General features: G+C 42.7%; 1 long non-coding RNA gene across 1 annotated transcript in view; it reads left to right on the forward strand.

The window, feature by feature from the left end:
- Positions 1-6292, forward strand: part of LOC311439334 — a 50261-nt gene extending 43969 nt beyond the window's left edge. Inside the window, exon 3 of the long non-coding RNA XR_014694665.1 lies at positions 5370-6292. This is a non-coding gene — a long non-coding RNA (uncharacterized lncRNA). The remainder of the gene's footprint in view (positions 1-5369) is intronic.

A 6292-nucleotide genomic window follows, 5' to 3' on the forward strand; every position in this document is an offset into this window, starting at 1 on the left:
AGATTTGTTTGTGAAAACTGTTAATGAAATTGTAAGGGAATGGGACTCAGCCGTATCAGTGCTTCTTGTGCTTTGTCTGAAATTGAGATTCGGGCCTGAATGTTACAGGGGAAAGAAACCTCATAAGAAATGCAATGGATAATTCCTTTTCATCTGCAGCTAACTAGAAACTCTGGCTGCAGGCTTACACCTTTCCACACAACTGTCAGTGTGAAGGTGAATGTGTTTGTGCTGATTCACATGCCATGCATTCCAGTTTTGTTACTGACAGTGGCTTGCGTAAGTGACTAGAGAAACCACAATCTCTGTGCTCAACTGATCAGCTGAATTAAAATGTTATTTACTTAACTAATTTATCCTTACACCTGTCCCCAGACCTTGTATTTGTGGTGAGGGTTAGGATCTTCCTTTAGAGCCAATGACATGTTACAGGCTGCTGAAACATGCATTGCATTCAGAAGCCACTGTAGTGGAAGTAATTTTTCATAGCGTATCAGCCTTTGAGAAGGAATGCCAACAACCGTGCCATTTGTCCAACCACCTGTGGCTCATGCTCTTAACACTAGTGAGTCACTGAAATTCTTCAATGTGTAATGAAATGTGAGGGTATTTTTCAGTTCTTTTTTTTCTCTTCCTAAGGCAGAAAGTGCCCTAGGAGGTGGGTATGCAAAGAACACTCACTGTGTTCAATCCTTTAACATTTATGGTGCTTTACTTTATTGTGGGATATCTGTACTGGAGAAAATGAGCAAGCGTTGCCTTAGCTGAATGCTGAACCTGTTCAGTGAAGCTGCTGCAATTTCAAGCGCAAACACATTCAGTCTCTTTAAATCTGGTTTACATAACCTGTAAGTGGCGATGTAACGTATAATTAGACAAACCAAGGGGACACAAATCCTATCCAGATACACACAGTGGGCATTAACATTGCTCTCATCAGCTTCCTGCTTGAATCTACCCCCTGGTTACTTTTTGCCTGATAATTGGAAAAGCAGGGCAAGTACACATCCCTAAGTAGTGTTGAAGGAAGCACCTTGTAAACAGCAAGCTACAAGACAGGGTATTCTCATTCCTTTCCCAATTCATTAAGCAATGCTGTGATTTCTGTTGTGCCTGTTTTCCTGCTTTCATGTGTCAGTGGGGTTTTCCTTTAATTCAGGTTAAGACAAGAATAAGGGAACACTGAGGAGCTAATTAAAAAAAAAAAAAAAAAAAAAAAAAAAAAAGAGATTGCTTTTGATCAACTGGGAAATTCACAGATACCTAGTTATGAACGTCACATCTACTTGAGTTGCCCAGGTAATGAGAGGTCTGGTCTGTTACAGAATCTGTTAAGGCAGCTATATATTTCATGTGCTTATAGGAACATTATCATAGGTGAAAGTGTTTGATCTATCCAGTCTGACATCCTGCTTTTTGACCTGACAGGTAACCAAAAGGTCACCAGCACGGTTTCCCATCTCTTCTCCAACCATGCTAACACACACAAGCTACTTTGCTATAGAAGCCCACTTCATGCCTTGGAGAGACCCTTGATTAATGAGTTGCAAAGCCCAATTTTACTGCCATCTCTGCCACTGACTCACACGCTGGCTGTTAGCACCGTTATTACAGTCAGATTATTTAAAGCTCCTGGCTCACTAATTTAAGGTTTGCATATCCCTAAGATACTTGCAAAGTTTTGGAGAGACATTCATTACTTTCGGTGACAACCAAATTTATTCAAATTAACTTCCTGAATCATCTTTTTAACAGGATCTTTTAATGCAGGTAAATGCAAATTCTGTTAACAGTCAGAAGTGTTAGCGATGAATTCCCCTTTTTGTCAGGCTCAACAAGTGTCAGTCTGGAGCTGAAGTCCTCTCCCCCAGCTGAACTCTGTTCACGTGCTGTGCTGTCTGCAGACTCCTCTGCGAGAGAGGCGGATGGAGGCCCAGTGCACGCCTAAAGGCTGGAAGGAGGCTTTCTTCCTTTGAAAACAGTTGGTCAATCTGCTAACGCTGCATGGGGGATGACTGCTTTCTCAGGCAAAAAGCTAAAAATACAGAGACAGAACTAGAGGATCTCAGGAAATAAAAGGTAGTAAACAAGGGTATGTACAGGTGAGTTTCTAGGGAGCTGAGCGCTGAAGGAGTGGAGAGTAACATGCAGTTTTAAGTGATTTGAAGAACCATTTATTTCACAAAGATGACTGGATGGAAAAGATGTACGTGGCCCATTTGCATTGCATGGTAGGTGCTGTTCATGCAAGAAATGTCACTTAGGAGAACCCCTGGAACAGTCTGTACAGCCTGTATCCTGGTTGTGTGTTTGGACTGGAAATGAAGGGCGTTCTCTGATGGTCATAGCTAATGGTCTGGAGCACCTTTCCAAATGACGAAATGAAACAGAAAGCATGTCACTGATTCAGACTGAAAATTAATCATTTTAGAAACAGGATTTTATGAAGTGGATTCCTGCAGCAACCAGGGACAAATCTGAGGTGCAGACTGTCCCTTTAACTTGATATTCTTAATATTTGTTCACCGTCAGATTAAGGCATTGCTTTTCCAAGGACCCTTACATTGAACTTCTCGTAAGTTTGCTTTTGAGCATCTGTGTTTGGATAATTTAATCTTTGTTTTCATCTCTGTCACTGGACTTCTTCAAGGAAACCAAAATATTTTGTAGTAAGAAAAACAGCACTATTAGGCACAGGCTGAAGACATAGTGGAAATAACCCCACGCAGTGTAATCCATTTTTAATGGTCACATCGTTCAACTATGACTAATTCAAGAAGACACTGGAAATAAAATGTTTGGCCTCATAAACACCAAAATGTGTTATAAAAGTATGCATAGAGAAAATGAGTAAATTGGAGTAAAACTAACGATATTGAAAATCTCAGCAATGAATCACTGTGCACTAGCTGAGATAATCTCAGTCTATTTCATGGACCTGAAATAACTTTTATTTTGCTTTGGGTTATTCTATTAATACAGTACAGTTGTGATTCTGGATTACTATATTTACCAAGAGGTAGACTAGTTTTATGTTGTTGTGTGTGAGTTGTTGTTTTTGTTGGTTTGTTTCTTGTGTTTTAAGTTCAATTACTTGGTAAAATAGAAGTTAACATGGTAATTCATGTCTGGCTTTTAAAACAGAGCAACTATTCATAAGCTTTCTTTTTTATTCAGCTTACATAGGGTGTAGGCAGAGCACAGAACTGTCCTTTCTACCTCTACCTTGCTTTCTTTCACTGCTTTCATCTTTTCCTATACAGTCCTTAGTGTGCCCTGTGACAACCAGTGAGGTTGTCTGCCAGTTGCATTAGCAATTTTCTAGTACCTCTTAACTACTGAATAGCTGTAGGGAGTAGGAGCACTGCTAATAGATCAAAGCCCCGTTGTGCTATTTACTGTACAAATATAAGACAAAAGGAGGACCTGCCCTCCCTCAGAAAGTACAAGTTAAGTGAAGTAACATTTCCAAGCGTCTACATCTGAATTATTAGATGTTGTTAGATTGTTTTGGGTCTTACCTCCATGCAGTATAATGACAAGTGTCTTGTTATTGAGACACTTTCCTTCTGTAGTATACAATGCTTTGCCACAACAGGGAGTTAACACTTTGCTTTCTCTCCTGAGTGTGTGTAACTGTGGTTGGATGACAGCAGGTGAATGTTGGTTGGTGTTACTTAGTATCGCTCCGTCCATAATGTAAAGACAGGCCAGTATTCAAAGGTGAGGATGTGGCCCAAAAGCCAAGGTGTGTGTATATTATGCTGAGCTGTCACAGTGGAATGGGTAAGGCCAATTTGTTTCGGACTCAGTGGGTTGGGAGTTGTAGTCACTTCGTCGCTGTGGACCTTGCAGCCCTCCAGCTTAGCTCTGTGGTGGTGTCGCATACATGTGCTGAAAGCACTCAGCACTCTCCATTTTAGATTACGGAAAGCTTCTGTGTGTATTTGCCAGACATGGACAGTTCACCTGTGAGGATCAGGTAGGCAGCTGTCTTGTAAGGGTAGAGTTTCTGGGAGACCCATCCATCTAAGCATAAATATGTGCATAGATTCACAATATAACTTTAAGCTGAGCCATAACTGGCATATAAGTATGAAGTGACCTCTGCTCACCCAAAGTAGTCAGACACATGTATTTGTTCAAGATAAACACTTTGGGATCCTTTTTCTTTCATCTCAGATCCAGTCACCATGAGGCAAGAGGGGCTGTGCCAGCACCGGCAGGCACAGTGACCGTCACCAGCATCATCCTCACGTCCTGCTGGCCTGGTGCCCTGCAGTGGCCAGGCATGGCTGAGGTCAGGCCAGGAGGATGGTGAGGCTGTTGTGAGACCAGGCACACCTCAGCGTAGCTTGGGCAAGGACCAAGGCTGGGGGCTCCAGCTGCAGCACTTCCCGAGCAAAAGCAGGCCAGGCCCCGGTTCCTCAGCTCTTTCTCGCAGCAGTCTGAGCCAGGTTACTGCTGAGTCTGGGCCTCGTGCACAGGCAGCCAAACCCCGGGGCAGGGGAGGTGCGCTCAGGGCCTGGGCAGGTAGAATTTGCCAACAGTCCCTTCTTGTTCATGGGCACCTGGGACTGGGTGGTGAAGTCGGCTGGCATGGACTTGCCTCTGTTTGCTCAGACCTGCCTGTATTTGTTTATGCAAAGAAATCCTAAATGCCTGTTTATTAACAGATAATGCCCGTGTTAGTAAGACTGTGGCTTTGGCTGTAATTTCTGCAAGGTAGGTATGTGCAAGTGGCTGTATTTTTTTCATATAGCCTGTCATTAAAACAGCTTGAAAGCCAATATCTTTAGAAATGGTGAAATTAATGATTTGCCTATTCCTGTTGTGTGACGATGATAACAATTAATCTTATCTAGTATTTGCGTTGTATTGTTCAGCCAAATTACAGAGAAAGATATAACTATTTTCATAATCTAGAGGAGGAAAATAGGTCTCAGAGAGGTCAAAGGAGAGGTGAGCCAGAATGGGTGAGATCAGCCATCCAAGAAGAAATATTTGGCACATAAAAGCAGACTATTTTTATTTTAATATTTTTCCCCAGAGATGCTGAACACCCGGAGCTTGCTTTGAAATTACTTAAGCATTTCTGAAGATCTTGTATTTCTAAGTAGGTATGTAACTCCAGGTGCTCCAGCTTGAGCTGAGCAACTTGCATACAAGGTGTCACTCCTAGCTGTCATAGAGGACTAGAAACTGGGAGCCACGATCAAAAATCCTATTTACATCCTGTTTTATCGTAAAGCGGCTGGTTATCTGGGAATGACAGGATGATAGCAGTAGCTTTGCTCCAGCTACTCTTTTTGAATCTGCCAGTTTCCACTAGTTTCCTTTGATTATGTCTTGTCTGACTTTATTGCTAGGTTTGCTCACAGCTGAAGAAGACAAAACAAAACAAAAAACTGGCTGTGGGGTCTGCAGAGTACAGCTTTCCTGCAGCAAATCTTCCTGACCATCTGACAGGACACTTATTTGGCTCAGCTCATGCTGGTGAGAAAAGCACTCTATGTTTGGGGATGAAACTCTACACAAGTCCCCGGAAGAGGCCTACGCACTTGGATTACCAGGGGCTGGATGAAGAGAGTTGCACCATTTCCCATCACTCAAGACCACCCAGCTGTCATCAGCACCCACACTGCACATCTGACCCACTTCTAGGTGAGTCAAAATCCCAGAATACCGGTTGTCCAGCAGAAGTAATTAATTTGCTTCATTCATCACCAGCCGGAAATAGGGTCTAAAACCTTTTGGGAACAGCCTCCAGATGGACATCAGTCTGGAACTGGAGCGTTCCCAAAGATCTGAGGAGCCCTTCAAAACCCTCCGCCAAGGTGCATTTCTGGCTCCCTATTTGTCCTATAAGTATCAAACTGCTAATTCTCAAGACAGCTCCCACTTGAACCAAATAACCTTTGCTAAATCTGATGTTCAGCGTTGCTTTTACTCAAAATAGGGGGTTAATGCAGTATCTCCATAGCTCTGTGGTTAACACTTGCTGCTTTTGCTGTAGAATCCTGCAAGAAAGGACACAGGCCTTTGTTGATACAGTTCCAAATAAACTGTTAACCAGGTTCACTTCTTTGGCCAGGTAGGGCATGCCTAAGATCCTTCCTTTCCTTCCCAACTCCCCAGGGTACTGGCAAGGTTTTGTAGAGAAGCCTGAATGGCACAGTGTGAACTAGATCTGCTTCAAAACAGAGCTTATTAGTGCAGCTCACCCATCTCTTCCAAATATCACAGGTGTCTTCACATTTTGAAAAGCAATTAAAATCAACAGCACGTAACA

The sequence above is a fragment of the Aythya ferina genome, assembly GCF_964211825.1.
Source record: "Aythya ferina genome assembly, chromosome: 7".
NCBI classification, from domain to species: domain Eukaryota; kingdom Metazoa; phylum Chordata; class Aves; order Anseriformes; family Anatidae; genus Aythya; species Aythya ferina.